The 16,598-nt window shown below is 39.6% G+C and overlaps 1 pseudogene; it reads left to right on the forward strand.

The window, feature by feature from the left end:
* The first annotated feature begins 892 nt into the window (after positions 1–892).
* LOC142838265 (large ribosomal subunit protein uL15 pseudogene) lies at positions 893–12,994 on the forward strand (annotated as a pseudogene).
* Positions 12,995–16,598: the final 3,604 nt, after the last annotated feature.

The following is a 16,598-nucleotide window of genomic DNA, read 5'->3' on the forward strand; positions in this document are numbered from 1 at the left end:
TGCTTTTGAACTTGTTCATTATTGGAACTCCTTTCTGGCGTCTCGGTTTTTTTTTTCCTCCCTCCATCATAGTAATTAATCTCCACTCCTTTCAACATTTGCTATTTTTCCTGAACTTTGTTCTCGATTTCTCTCCTCCTTTCTTCCTTCCTTCATCTCATTCATAAATAATTTATAACTCTGTAGCACACTCTACAGCAGTGTTTATATTTTCTATTTTTGTAATTAGTGATGTTAGGGGACTTTAAGCCATCTTAAGTTTATCCCTATACAATTTGATGTGGGGCTATCACAGTAGTTCCTTTTTCTCCTCCCTGAGTTGTCCTGGGATTAAGTCCTCAGGAGTTGCTTCCTCAGTAAGAAGAGTCACAATAAATGGAAACAAGACCCAAAGCAGTAGGAAACCCAGTCACAACACAGAAACTCTAGGAACACGGAAAAGCAAGACTGCATGACTGCTCTGACTAATAGCTGCGGAACTGCTGAACTCAGGCATGTTGAAATAAGTAAATTACTACATGAATGGTTCAGAATTTCCTGTTTAAAACAATGGATGACCTTAAACAGGATGTTTATTCTAAGGTGAGTCTACCAGAAAACACTAAACTGAGACTCTTAAAGCCAAGAAGAAAGTATTGCCAGCTAGAGGATGCAAGGGGAACTTGCCCAAATCATGTAACCTCAAGCCTTATATCCCTTTGTCTTTTATGCACAGAAACCACATCCTAGTTGTCATACTTCAATTATCAAGAAGCAGAACTACAGAAGCCAAAAAGCAAGGTTAGTAAATTTAGCGACTTTCCTGAAACTATGGACTGAGTCTTTGGTTGATTAGGTCTCTGTTTCCGTTTTGGCAAATGTTGGGACCTTTGTAATGGATTTTAAGGTCAGAATGGTGCCTCCAACATGGCATCAGTTGAGCTCAGGCCTGGGGGCCCGTTATAAACTGAATTCAATTCAGGATCCAGAACTGGAAAATATAGTGGGAAATCTCATCAAAATGGATGAGAAAATCAACAATAACCATGAAAATGTCAGCAAAATGGAAGGAAAACAGCTACAAGGAAGTTAGGATTTGGGGAAAAAAAGATTGAAAATGAAAAACTCAGCGAACCAAAAAGCAAACTGAAAATACTCACAAGTAGACTTGCGAGAGCATAGGGATGGAAGGCAGGGTGGTTAAACATTATATTCACACATCAAGAAAGAAAACAAAAAAGCAGAAGAGCTCTGGGATATGGTCAAAGCAAATGATAATGGGAAAGGGAACCTCTTCAATGAAATTATACAAGAAAACTTTCCAATTCTGCGGAAAGAAAAGACACCCCAACGCAGTAGGTGTCAAGAATCCCAAAAAAGCATAAACAGAGAAGAATTTCTTTCTCCAAGAAATGGGGAAGAGAAGCATGTAGTGTTAAGCAAAATTCTCTAGAGGAACAGAACTTACAGAATGGATCTGGGGGTGGGGTGGATATTATAATTGCTTACAGGCTGTGGTCCAATTAGTCCAACAATGTCTGTCTACCACAAGAAAGCCCAAGAATGCAGTAGTTGTTCAGTCCATGGGCTGGATGCCTCAATTAGTCCAACAATGACTGTCTACCACAAGAAAGCCCAAGAATCCAGTAGTTGTTCAGTCCATGGGCTGGATGCCTCAATTGGTCTTTGGTATATCCTGGAATACCAAAGAAGTATACAGTTGACGAATGAACTTGCCAGCTAGAGAGAGGACAAGCATGCAAAGAGCAAATGCTTCCTTCTTCCATGTGCTTTACTTAGACTGCCAGCAGAAGGTGTGGTCCGGATTGTAGGTGGACTTCCCACCTCAAAAGATCAGGATTAAAAGTGGATCTTCACAGTTCAAATGTCCAGCTGTAGTCAAATGGACAACCTAGAATGGCCACCACAGTGCCCTACCAGAGCCAGTGGATGGTCACTATTCCATGTTCACACAGATGGATCACAAAACAAAACCAGAAGTTATGATTCTGGAAAAGGGACAGGTAGGGAGAAAGAGAGAAATATTAGGACTGGTAACAGATAAAAAAGGGTGGGAGAGAAAGTAATCAGGATGCCTCATATACACATAATAATAAATAAAAGAAAATATAATAATATAAATATATATAATAAAAAGGAAAGAAAGAGATAGAAAACAAAGAAGAGTATAATGTCAGGAGAAAATGACACCTCACTTGCAAAGGCAGACAGACACAAGGAATAACCATAGAATTCTCATCAGTAACCCCAAAAGCCAAGAAAAATGAAAGGGTGTGTTTTATTTCAATCCCAGAAAGTAAATAATCTAAATCTGTATCTCTCCCCCAGTTTCAAATCAATTTGAAATGACCTTAATGGAAGACTTGGAGTTTTGAAACTTCTCTAGGAAAAGACATAGAAATTATTTCAAGACACAACTTAGGCCTGAATGGTGACTTTCTTTTCTTTTTTTAAAAAAAAATATTTATTTATTTACTTATTTATTATGTATACAATATTCTGTCTGTGTGTATGCCTACAGGCCAGAAAAGGGCACCAGATCCCATTACAGATGGTTGTGAGCCATCATGTGGTTGCTGGGAATTGAACTCAGGACCTTTGGAAGAGCAGGCAATGCTCTTAACTGCTGAGCCATCTCTCCAGCCCTGAATGATGACTTTCTAAAAAGAACTCTAGTAGCTCAAGAAACAATTTCAAAAATTGCCAAATGAAATTAAAAGGCTTAGCAAAGGAAACAATCATTAACGTAAAGACAAAGCTACAAGAAGGGAGAAAATCTTTGCCAACTAATTATAAAATAGGGAATTGTATCTAGAATATAGGGTAAAAAACTGTGAAAGCAAATCACCAACAATCATGCAGCTTATAAATGAGCTGATAAAATGAACAGACAATTCTCACATAAAGAAATAAAAATGGTCAATAACTATTTTAGAAAGTGTTCAACTTTTTTATGAAAGAAATGTAAATTAGTGTTGCTTTGATATTGATGCTCACACAATTCAGAATGCCTATCAATAAGAAAAAAATGATAACAAATACTGGTGGGTATGTGAAGAATAAAGAACCATTTAAACTGTTGATGGGGACATAAACTCTCCAGTCGCTACAGAAATTAGTACAGAATTTCTCCAGAATCAAAAGGCAGGCTCTACCCTATTAGCCAACCATTATACCAACATATATCAAAAGACTCTTAAGTCAGTCCTTCACAGAGATTCTTACACGTCCATGTTTATTGTTTCAGTATTTACTATAAGTGGGAAAAGGACACAGCGTACATGTTCATCAGCAGGTAGGGTGGATATAGAAAAATGTGGTACACATACACAGGGAAATTTTTTCAGCTGTAAAGGTAAAGAAATCATGGCATTTGTAGAAAAATCGATGGATCTGGAAATCACTTTGAGCTAACTAAATCAGAGTACGAAAGACAAACGTTACATATGTGGTGCCATGCTGTCAAACGCCTTCTAAATATGTTTACGCTCATAGGCTTGTACTGCTCTCTGCCTTGATTAAAGAAGGTTCTCTTTGCTGTGAGCAATGACTAATGCAAAGATTCACAATTGGTCAGCGTATAGAGTGTAACTAACTGTGGAGTGCTCAGCCACAAATGTGAATCTGTGTCTGTGTCAACACACACACACACACACACACACACACACACACACACACACACACCGTGGACTAGGGACCACTGTGGAAGAGGGGGCAGAAGTATAAGAGCCAGGGAGGATCAGAACAAAGCAGTGTCTTCCCTACATGACAGGATGGCCGCACTCATAAACCCACAGCAAGCAGCTGTGCCTGCTTGCACAAGAACTTCACAAGATCAAGGCAGTCAACAGTCCAGTATGGAGTGGGAAGTGGCTCAGAAACCCTCACTCCTAACTGAGGAGGTATGGAAAGTTGACAACTTCGGGGAAAGAGAGTCAGTTTTCTTAAGGGTGGGGCTCCAGTGGATGGCCCAACCAGAAGTAGAAAGCACAAACTGGAAGGCAATAGGATATTAGATTTTAAGAAAAAAAAAAGAGGACATAAAGTTGAGTTGGTAGGGAGGTGATGGGTAGATCTGGAAGGAGTTAAAGGGAAGGGTTGGAGGTGAGGGTGATCAAAACACACTGCATGACATCCTCAACGGATTAGTTTAAAAATTCAACTCCTTAAAGATTTAAAGACATGTAAGTAAGAAGGAGCTAGTTTGGAAGACAAAGGCTTTCAGGGGGAGCTGGAGAGAGATGAGAGAGGGAGATAGAAAATCCAACCATGGATGGAGAGGGCTCCCCATAGTTCTACCACCCCTACCTGAGATAGTACTGGAAGTTGATGGCAGCTGAGGGAGAGTGTGTCACTTTCCTTTCAGGGTCTGATCACTGCTTTGGTACCAAGGCCCCAGTGGGCAGTCTTACATGCATGTGCACATGACAGCACCAACTGGACCCAAGGGATGACTAAAGAAAAATTTAAACAGTGGCGTGAAATTGTCAGATAGCTCAGGGGGGTGGATATGATCAAGATACATTGGTTACATCAGAGACGTTTTCAAAGAATACCTTTAAAATATCATAGACAGTGAAATGATGTGTATGTTGTTGTGCCTGTGTTTCTCTGTGTGAAGGTACTGAAATCAGAAATCAGGTTATGAGAGAGGAGGAAGAGGTCTTAAGAAGAAAGGGAAAGGCAATACATGGGATAGAAAAGCAGAATGGGGAGAGCGATTATTTGACTGAAGGAATAGAACCAGCAATAGCAGCCCAGAGGAGAGGCCATCTGGGAAAGGGGGACAAATTAGAACATAGCGAGACAACATGTGTGTCTGTAGCTGCCATAACGAAATTCTTTACCCTGTGCGCTTACTTAAAAAATAGTAACAACAAGTAACAGAAATATTGCAGAAACTGGCCAGACACAGGAGAAAGATAGTGGGTCCTAGCACTTAAAACTTAGGGTTCCACTTAAAGGAAGAGGACATAAAAAGCCCTTTGGGAGCCTATTATCTCAGGACCCAACTTAAAAAGAAAAATTAAGCGGAGGGGCAGTAGAACACATGTAATGATAAGAGAGAGAGAGAGGTACTGAAGGTAAGAGCTCACCCAGGCATGGGAGCAGTGGGATGGGGAGGAGACAGGAGCGGATGACCTAACCAAAACCAAGGATGTGTTAAAAGGAGTGGGGGGAGGGGGAGAGAAATGGGAGGCTGGGAGGAGGTGGAAACTTGTTTTTTTTTTGTTTTTTTTTCTCCTTTTCTCAATAAAAAAAGGGGGGGGGCTTGTAAAGACCCACTGGTTAGCATCTTATCGCAGAATCCCTTCAAAGAGTCTTCTCAATTGGAGGTGAGAGACAACCGTAAGGATTGTATCTTTAGTTATGTGTCTGCCCGTCATCATGGATTCCACTCGGAGCTCTGTTGAAGCTCAAGGCTCCTGATTAGCAACTGTTGCATACCTTCCCTGATGGACACTGGAGCTTTCCCTGTCGACTTTCAGGAAAACGTTGAGAGCCAAGGTTTGCATTCAGTGTATCTTCCACAGAAATGTGCAGAACTGGAGTAGGAAATACACACGCTGATGCATATACCAGAGGAAGGACATACACAGAAGAGGAGAGAGGAGGAAGTAGATCCAGACTCCGGTGCTTTATTCAATCTTTCTTCAATAAGTACCAAGTGTTGCCTTCTTGCTAAAACGTTTCTTCACCACAAGTTTTTAAATAATGCCACCACCAGAAACCATTATGAAGTGGCCATATAGTCTAGAGAAAGAACTCTGTATCTACTTTCTTCCTTTAATTCTTCACCCTGTTTTTCTTCCTTATTTTTTTCTTTTTCAGAAACTGTTAAATTCTTTCACAAAGTAGCCACTCCCACGAGCAGTTTCATAACATCGCTGCGAACACTTTGTATTAACTTTTCATTTTACCAGCCTAAGTGGTATGGGATAATAACAATGTGGGATAACAGCTCCTTATTTTGTTGTTGTTTGGTTGGTTGGTTTGGTTTGGTTTTTATTTCTTTACCTCTTTGGGGTTGTTTATTTGTTTTGTTTTGTGAAAGGGGTTTCTCTGTGTCTCCCCAGCTGTCCTGAAAATTGCTCTGTAGTGCATGCTGGCTCTGTAGTGCATTCAGAGATTTATATGCCTCTACCTCCCAAGTGCTGTGTGTCACCAACACACAGCCATGTGAGTTGTATGGTTCTTGTTTATGTACATTTCTCAATTGGTAGGGAGACCTGGCATTCTTTTTCCAGATAACACTTTTACTATTTCTCTGTTTTGGGGGGAAAAATCCAAATCCTTTGCTTGTTTTCAGTTGAGTTTTTCTTATTTTTCATTAGTAAAAGTTTTTATATAACAGCTTTATATAAAAGCCTCTTGTACAGTTTGCAAACATTTTCTTTCATTCTGCAGACTACTCTTTTATTTTCGTGTGCATTTTTATTGCCCTTTGAAGCAAAGAAGGCATGTTTTTTAATAAATTTAACTTATTTTTGCTTAGATTATTTGTGCTTTAGGTCTTGTCTCTAAGAAACCATTGTCATCGCCATAAACCAAAGTTAAGACAATTTATATGTAAGCCTTCTCATGTTTAAGTCTTCAATCCATTTCTGTTAATTTTGCATGAAAGAGAATACTTGGCATTGGTATTTGGTTGTTCCACCAATATGAACACTATTCTTTTTCCCATGGCATAGCTGTCACACTCTTATAGAAAATCAATACTTTGAAAGATATGAGTCGCCAACTGAAATTATATCATTTTTTACCTAGCATGTGTCTTTTCCAAATTCCCTCATTCTCCTCCCTCCTACCCTGTGTCCATTCCCATACAAAGTTAATGTTTCTTTTCATGAAGACAGTTACATCTCACTTAATATTCCATATTCACGTTAAGAAGAAGACTTGATTTCTGCTGAGAAATCAAAGTCATTTTGTACATGTATACCTAAGTACAGATATCTATCTAAGTGAATTGTACAGCTAATTCCTGAATTAATAAAAGGAACTGAGTATGGCAAGTACCTACCCATTAGTAAAGAAGCAGCAGAGAATTTGAATAGAAATCAAATATTAATATGAAAACACCAGTCAAAACTCATTCCTTGATATTCCAAACATGAGCTCAATGGGTGTATGGCCTTAGGCGACTCGTTGCTTGGTTTATTCACCCTAAATGGAGGACTCCAGGGTTACACCTGCTCTCACAAGCCGTTATTCTATTATTCTGATTCTTACTTTATTTAGAAATACACTCTGCAGTTGCCTGAAATTCACTTCAAATGCCAGAATTTTCGCTTGCAATTTACTTTTCAAAAATAAGTATAGCCATTTAGTTTAAAAAGATAATACTTGAAAAAATATATAATCCTGACCATGATAACAAAAAATAAGAAATCTCCCTATAAACATTGGATTGGTAAAACTCTTAGCCAATGGCCTAAAATGAAGAAGGATTTCCTCCAGGCTCCCACTAAGAAAGACAGAACATGATTGCTCACCAGTGGATGAACTAAGGAATTGCTCCCTTAGAGAAAACTTCATTCATCAGCTCCATCTCGTGGTGAAAAGTGCTAAGTCTTACATAACTCCTTGAAGGTGCCAGACTCGCATTGACGGGGTCACTGAAGACTTCTGAATCTACAGAAACCAAAGACATAAAGATCTATGGCTAGCATAAGAAAATCTAAACTAATGCTTGGAGAATAACCGCTTCAGCTTGCCAAACCCTGTTTAAGTGTGTGCATATGATGGCTGTTATAAGGCCATTACTTAGAGAAAGCTAAATATATTTTATTTTTAACAGTTCTGTCACAATGCATTACCTTTTGTTTTAAAGCCAGAAAGTTTTTACTTTCCTTTGATGCCCAAACTACATGTTAAATATGTCACCTTGCAATACAAGCACAGAATTCAGCCTTGTTAGAAACCACTCACAATGGCAAATGCAGAGTTTTACATATTTAGTGCTTTGTAGTCTAACAATGGAAAAGAACTGTTCCCGAAGCTATTTACTGGGCCTTAATTTTAAGCACATGTTGGGAGGGGCTACCTGGTCTCATTCTTAGCTGAGTAGTTATTGACAGTTGATGGCTGCTAGAAGAAGGAGAGTCACTTTTCTTTTAGATTCTGGCTATTGTCGATATGCCAGTGGATGGCTCTCACACCCATGCACATATGGGCAGCAATAACAGAACTCAAAGGAAAGTAAATGAATAAATCTGAAATTAGGAGGAAAACAAGTCGGCGAATGGAAGGTGATGCAATCAAGATATGTACAAAAGTTTCAAAGAATAAATAAAAATATTATTTAAAAAATAATTTTTTAAAAAGTATTTTCATAGTAATTATTTTTCTTACCATTGTGATAAAGTATCTGACAAGCCAACTTAAAAAGGCATGTTTTCAAGCCAGGCGGTGGTGGCGCACGCCTTTAATCCCAGTACTTGGGAGGCAGAGGCAGGCAGATCTCTGTGAGTTCGAGGCCAGCCTGGACTACAAGAACTAGTTCCAGGACAGGCTCCAAAGTTACAGAGAAACCTTATCCCAAAAAAACGAAGAAGAAGAAGTAAAGAAAGGCAAGTTTCGTTAAGCTTTGGCATAAGGGAAAGACAGAGCACTGAAGCAAGAAAGGCCAGGCAGTGTGGACAGGGGTCACCGGTCACATTAGGTCCACAGTCAGGGAGCAGAGAGAGCAAAGGTTGGGACTCAGGGACCTTTCTCCACCCATGGAACAGAGCTTCCCACAGTTAAGAGGGTTTTCCTGCCTCAGTCAATCCAATCTAGAAACTCTCTTACAGACATGCTCAGATTTGGCTCCTAGGAAGTTCTGGATCTTGTCAAGTTGCCGGTTAGCCTTAGCAGATTGTAAGTGCTCAGCCTTCAAATGTCACCGCACTAAATCTTGCATCATCTGTGACGCCAGGAGTTAGCTTCACTGCACAGGTACAATGATTTTGTGGCTCACCGAACCCCAGGAGAACGCCTCCGCAAATCTGAACTCAATGAGCATTTGAAGAGAATAAACCAGGTTTCTTCATGCCCTTGATAACATTCTTAAGAACTACACCACACACACACACACACTTTTAAAAAAAGAAATAGGAAAGTAAATGCCACTTGCATCTCCACATAGTGCCTTATAACCACTGTGGTTGCCTTTGAGGGAAACATTCACAGGGTTTGTCTACTCAACAGACCAATTGTATGATAACAATCTCCTCTGCCCAGCATAAGCACATTTTCCAGTCAGATGACGTAAGTTTATTTCTTTCAACGGATCAACAGCAGTCCTTTTGTTCTGCTGTGACCGAGCCTCCTGCCCTACGTGCAGTGAGTGGACTCTGTGCTATGTAACTGATTGTCAAGTCTGTGTCTCCAGCTTGGCCAGGAGACTTAGTACAAGTGGTGAGCAATGTCTGTGGCATCTTCCATTTTTAACTTTTAGCAAAAAGCAATGTCTGTTGAATAATGCAAATGAGCATATGCAAAGCCTGTGTCCTTACATAACTTGCCACACAAAACTCAAGTTTCATTGCAAGTCCAGTATTAACTCCATACATCCCAGAAACAGCGTCACACAGTCACGCAAATCTATATTCAATTGTTTGAAAGCTTCCTCTTTTCAAAAAATCTAATTTCTGAACTGCTTCCCGGTATCCAGTTACTTCAAAAATGTTTCCAGTCATAAAAATTCGCAACCCATAATGAAGAAATAAAGTTAATTATTGCATTAACATATTTTAAATATTCATGTGGATAATATATAAAAGCAAAACATTTTACATAATTTATCTTTTGATTTCTTAGCCATATTTAAGTAGTGTGGCTATAGCAATGCCATTTAGCATGTTAGCAACAGTTTTTCTGGTCACATGTGTATTTATGCATGTTAATACCTTTGTAGGATTTCCACTACATGCAACAGACGCTTCCACAACTTGTTATCTGTGATGAATTTCATACTATGGGTAGATATTTCACTTAGATACATAACTGTTTGTTTTATAAATAACTGAGATAAAATCTTGCTGACATTTCGATTGTCTTTTCGCTTCATTAAATTTGAATAGCACACTATTTTTTCCATGTTGCTGGTCTTTGTTCCTACGGTCTCTTGGTTTATCATAATGGCTTCCAGACTGTTTTCTGCCATCACATTCTTTGCCAAACACATACATAAAATACTAATGGACAAAGTGGAACATATGCCCCTCTAGGGTCTAGCTTTCTTTCCCTTCTTTTTATAGAAATATGTATCTAAGAATTATGCTAACACTATATTTTGAATATGACTCTACAAATCAAAAATCTTTGTATTGTAAAATAGTACAATGATTTCCTATACCTTAGCCCCTCAATCGTATTTCCTTATACCTGATAGAAGAATACATCTTCTTTAGTCTTACCCCAAAAATCACTGAGCTATTTCCACAAAGAGAGCATACAGAGTGTCATTGCTTCTGTTATCTCAGAATTGACTCTAAAACCCACATGAAAAATGAAGGTAAGTCTCCTTAAAGGGCGTTGGGTCTTAACATGCTCGACACCAACTCCAGTGCCTTGCAGTGTCTTGTTATTCTCCAGAAGAAAGATTCAAAATCCATTAAGGTGGCATGGGGACGTGGATGTTTCTCACAAGTTCTTTGGGAAATTCAGACAGTGCCACTAGATAGACCTGAGGAAGATAGACGATAGGTCAAAAGAAAGCAGCCAATGACTAAAGCTAAATGCTAGTTAGAGGGCTCATTAAAAGACTTCAGCACCAGCTCTTCTGCAACCAGCCCTGATTCCAATGCAAGCTTCTTCCCAAATCTATTTACAAAAAAAAAAAAAAGAAAAGAAGAGTAAATCTATTTACATAAAAAGAAGGGTTAGCAGCAGCAGACTAGAGTTTACAGCAAAGCCACCTGAAGAACTCAACACATGTTGCCACACAACACATGCACACCTGACATTCGGAAAGGTTACATAGTTAGATGGTGTTGGCCAAGGAAGCAACAACCCCGGAAAAGCATGCAGATAAGAGCAGCCAATGAAATAAAGAGACACTCTCTCTTGCCTCCCATACTAGCTGGGACTTGAAGAGGGAAAGATGACTGTCTTGAGAGCCCATCCCATGCCAGCCAATACAGGCAGACAGAGTTTTGTCTTGGTTTTGTTTGTTTGTTTGTTTGTTTTGATGGTTTAAGAAGAAATTTATTCTTTTTTAGTTCTAGCTTCTACAAGTCTCACATCACCAGCACTGGGATATGCCCCCTTTTTTTTCTTTTCTTTTCTTTTTTTTTTTTTTTGACTCTTATGATGTCTGGGAGCTGCTGGCCTGCATTGGTTTGTATTCATATCTCTCCATTTTTAAGAACAGAACCTCCAAGACTGCTCTCTCTCTCTCTCTTCACCTGGCCTTCTCCTCTGTGGAGGAGTACCACAGTTCCCTCTGTTTTGGGGAGAGAGAGGAGGGATACATTCAACTACATACAGAGACCATCTGGATAAGCCAGGATAATCTTCTCATCTTAAAAACATTAATTTAATCTCATCTGCAAAGCCTTTGCCATATAATTTAATACCTACAGGCTGGGGGGATTAAGATATCATTAGAGGGTCCTTTTTCTTTTTCACTCTATTACAGTGACTTAGAGTCCTCATCCAATCTGGGAAGTGACAATGTACCAGTAACAGGTTTCCTGAGCATGAGCCTTTGAGCTGACAGTTTTTTGGAAGACTGAGAATAAGCAGATGAAGGAAGTGGAATTCGACATGCAGTAATGTCTATGTCACATCCTGGGCATAAAAGACTACTTTGTTTAAATGCCCCTTACAAGCCTCACGGTAATATGTGATTTCCACTATGACAGCATTGGAAGGTGAATGTGAGGTAGGATTATGGAGATGTTAGTGGTTAGAGCACATGCTGCTCTCAGGCAGAGTCTTCGCGACGACTAAGTAAGAGAAAGGGGGAAGATAAGATTTCAACCAAATATGAAAATAAACTGAACTGTTAAGATTTTCATTAGAAAATATAAAAAGTGATCAATATATCATTGTGGGATTACAAAGGGGAAATCAACAGCACTCAGCTGAGTCCATGTTGAGTTAATCCCCTTATGTGAGTTGACATGACCCATGGGGTAATTATATTTTAGTGTTTTGTTATACCAGCCTTATTATACATGTCCTTACTGGACTTTCTCAGCACTTATCCTTCCTGCTCTCACTGAGATGAAATCCAGACTTCTTAGATGTCCGATTCATGTGGCAGAGTAGAGGGGATGGAGTCTATCTCACAGCCTTCCACTGTCTTTAACTGAGTGGTTGACATTTTGTCAAAATCACTTTTTAAGTCTTCCCGGTATGACCACTTGATCCCTTTGGGATTCGTCCGTTTCTTCAACGGATTTCCAACTCTTTCTGTGGGTGTTATGAGGGTTTAGCAGTTTTCCTAAGGAATGTTTTTGCAGCCCTGTCTGCCTTTGACACTCCCATGAAGTCTTAAGGAGGTGATCAGGGCACAGGTCTCTATCATGGAGCTCCTCCATCCTCTTCCTCCTCCTCTTGTTCTTTCCTCTCCAATCCAGGAAGACTTGGAAACTCTGGAACCACATGAGCCATGGCCATGGTCATATTGGTAAACACGGAAAGCACCCAGAAGGCCTTAGGAATACTGAAGGCATGCATCAATACAGGATCAACTTCAACAAATATCATCCAGGGTACCTTGGGAAAGTTAGTATGGGGCATTGCTACTTAAGAGGAACCAGAGCTTCTGCCTGACTGTCAACCTGGGTAAATTGTAGACAATGGTCAGTGAGCAGACATGGGTCAAGGCTGCAAAGAATACTACTGGAGTTGTTCCTATCATTGATGCTGTGCCATCAGGCTACTACAAAGTTCTACGAAGGAAAATTTCCTAAGCAGCCTGTCATCATGAAAGTCAAATTTTTTAGCAGACAAGTTGAAGATAAAGAGCGTTGGAGGTACCTGTGTCCTGGTGGCTTGAAGTCACCCAGGGAAGTTAATTAAATACTAATAGTTTCCACACACAAAATAAGACATTATATATATATGTGTGTGTGTTGGTGGAAAGAAAAATATTTCCCCTAATTAAATATTCTTCCAAATCTGACAAAAACATTTCAACCTAAAAGTCATAGTTCACTGTGGAATCTTTTCTGAAGTACAGATGCCTCCTAGCTTGGTCTACTATATACTATCATAATAGAATGCCACAAGTAGGGTAGTTTATTAAGATTAGAATATTTGTTGTTGTTGTTGTTTGCTTGGTTTTTGAGATAGGTTTCTCTGTGTCACCCTGGCTGTCCTGGAACTCTCTCTGTAGACTAGGTTAGCCTCAAACCTAGAGATCCATCTGCCTCTACCTCCCAAATCCTGGTACTAAAGGTGTACACCCCCACTGCCAAGCTAGAAAATTATTTCTTAAAGTTTTAGAATCTGAGAATTGCAAGTCCAGGTATTCTTCATCTGGAAAAGACCTTTTTGCTGCATCCTTCCATGGAAGAAGGCGGGGAAAAAAGTAAGCAGGAAGTGGATGGACTCAATTCTATAATAAACATATTGCTTGAAATAATACCTATCTACTCATGAGGACAGAACTCCATGATTTAATCACCTTGTATAATCCCCTCTCAAGTGTTCAGACTTAGAAGAAACAAGTATATCACACCCCCTCTCCAAGACCCACCCTCCAACATCTTGGAAGAGGGGGTAGGAAGATTGTAAGAGTTGGAGGTTGGGTAGGAATGCTGGGAAACAATGTCTTCTAGTCAAGCTAGCACCAAGGTTGGCACCCAGACTCTCACAACAACTGTGATAGATACGCAATTTTAAGTCACTGGAAATTCCAGCATATATGAGAGGGGAGCCCACAATGCCCCAGCCTCAGCTGAAGAAATGTTGATGCTGGGGAATAGAAAGTCAGCTTTCTTTGGTTGTGTGGCCCTTGATAGGTTGTCCACACTCTAAAGGATGAGATTATACTCATGTCCATATTTTCACATAGCACTAGTTGGACTCAGTAAGTCATTAAAAATTGAAATTGAGTGGGAAATGTGTTGGGGACAACTGGGATGAGTTCAACAGGATGGACATGATCAAATTACATCATACAGATTCATGACATCCTCTAAAAATGAATAAAAAGATATTTTTTTAAAAAAAATCCCATCTCTCAACAGTGTTGCATTTGGGCATCAGGTTTCCAACACATGAACTTTAGAAACTACATTCAAGCCATTACACTTTTAATCTAGCTCTCCAATTTAAAAAAAAATGGGTTGGCGCCACTACAAATAGAAAATGATGAGTGACTTGGCCTTGGCAACCTTAGGCTTGCAGCCTGTGTAGATTCTGAGCACCCATCCCCAGAACCACTAACTACTGTCGTCTTGCTCAAGTCTGTGGTTGCAGGAAGATCCTGCCTAGCATGCCCTTCTGCTCTCACATCTTAAGAGTAAAAAAAAGGCGTGAATGAAAACCAACAGAAATGGTACCAGAAAGATGGAAATCAACAGTTACGTGTGAGAAGTTTGTACATTGTATTATTTACCGCCAACTTATGTATGTTCAGATAAAATAAACAAAAAGATGTAGGTAAGAGCTGCTGACACTCACTACACTCCTCTCCTGGGAGAAATAACTAAAACCAGTGAGTCTCTTACAGAAAATGTCAAACTGGTCAATGAATACTATTTCCTATTCCTGCCTGTGATGGCTAAAGCAGCTATGAGCTTTCCTGTGTAAGTCTCTATGTTGAAATTAGGAGTTCTTTTTCTCTAAAGAATACTTTAGCCATTTTGTCTAGTCATCTTTGTCTAGTAGTATTTTTATACAAACAAAATCAAGTACCACAATATAATTTGGCTAGGTTTAATTTTTGTTTTGTCTGTTTGAGACACAATCTTGCTGTATGAAACTCGATGTATCCTCAAACTTGTTATCCTCTTGCTTCAGCACCTTGAATGCTGAAATAACAAGCAAATCCCACCATGTTCAGCAATAAAACTCGGTTTTATAGTAATAAGCTTTTAACTTCTTTATTTTAAATCAAATTATTTTGAGGTTGTGAAAATTGATGATTTACCATTTTTTTCATATAATAGGACAAGCTCATAAGCAAATGGTAGCTGATACCAAATCTGGATAAGAAGTAGGCTATCTACTGTTCAACTGAAAAGCATAGTCCTTGTTAAAAACAAGCAACCTGTCTTAGTTAAAGTTACTATTGCTAGGATGAAGTACCATGACCAAAAGCAAGTTGAAGAGGACAGGTTTCATTTCATTCACAGTTCCATATAACCGTCCATCTTCAAAAGTAGTAGGTCAGGAACTTAAGCAGGGCAAGAAACTAAAGGCAGGAGCTGATGCAGAGGCCATGAGGTAATGCTGCTTATTGCCTTGTTCTATATGACTTGCTCAGCCTGCTTTCTTGTAGAACCCAGGACCACCAGCCCAGAGATGGCACCACCCACAATCTCTAATTAAGAAAATGCTCTATAGGTTCACCTACAACCTGACCTTATAGTTTTGGTTATGAGCTTAGCCTTTCATGGTTGAGCCATCTCTCCAGGGCTGCCTACAACCCGATCTTATGGAGGCATTTTCTCAACTGAGGGTCCCTCCTCTCTGATGACTCCAGCTGTAACCGATTAACATAAAACTCGGTGCACAAAATCATTGATCAGAGTCAATCAAGAAACCATGCAAACTAAAAAAACAAAATTGTTCTGGATGCATGAAGAGTGCTGGTGCTGCTTGGGGAACCAGGTGACCAGGAACATGGAGCCACACCAAGCAGTCTGCTGGTCCTCACAGGACAATTCTTTCATGCTCTTACATCTGAACAGTGACCAGAGGAAGACAAAGCCATCCTCTCAGAGGAGGACTGTGTCATCGTCCTGTTTTGCCTTTTCTGCGTACTGTCTGAGGCCTTTACAAAAGACGTGTCATTCTAAGTGAGAGATATTCATGTATAGGTTAAAATGAGTTTGTTCTTTGCTTACATGATAACTGCAAAACTAAAATTTCTTGCAAATTATGGGCAATAGGAGAGAAAGCAAGAAGACTGAGCACAGCAGTGCATGCCTATAATCCCTGCTGTTTAGGCAGCAGTAGCAACAAAATCATAAGCTAGCCTGGGCAGCAAGGAAAGGCAACATGAGACAGCAGGATGTTTTTACAAATAATAAACAAGTAGCACAAGTCATGTGAGATAGGTTAAAAAAAAAAGCTGGGACACTGAGATTCCTAAGTTGGGATTCTGTTGAATATATAAATAAATAAATAAATAAGAAAGAAAGAAAGATGTGGAGATGCTGTGCTAGACATTCATTGTACGTTCTGTTTAATAAGCTTCTGAAACCTCCAAACAAATGGGCATTTATGAAATGGATCAGAGTCAGTAACCAAATCCTTTCATAATTTGCATTTCAAGCCTCTTACCTGTGGTCATGTGGCAAGCAAATGAAGAAAAATAGGAAATGACTATCGGCTGAGAGAGGGAGTATCGCCGTAACACTGACTTGTGGAAGGATTACGCAGCAGATATCACTTCTCGGTGAGGAATCTAAAGGTCAGAGTCAGACAGA

This window comes from Microtus pennsylvanicus, chromosome 19 (genome assembly GCF_037038515.1).
Source record: "Microtus pennsylvanicus isolate mMicPen1 chromosome 19, mMicPen1.hap1, whole genome shotgun sequence".
NCBI classification, from domain to species: Eukaryota; Metazoa; Chordata; class Mammalia; order Rodentia; family Cricetidae; genus Microtus; species Microtus pennsylvanicus.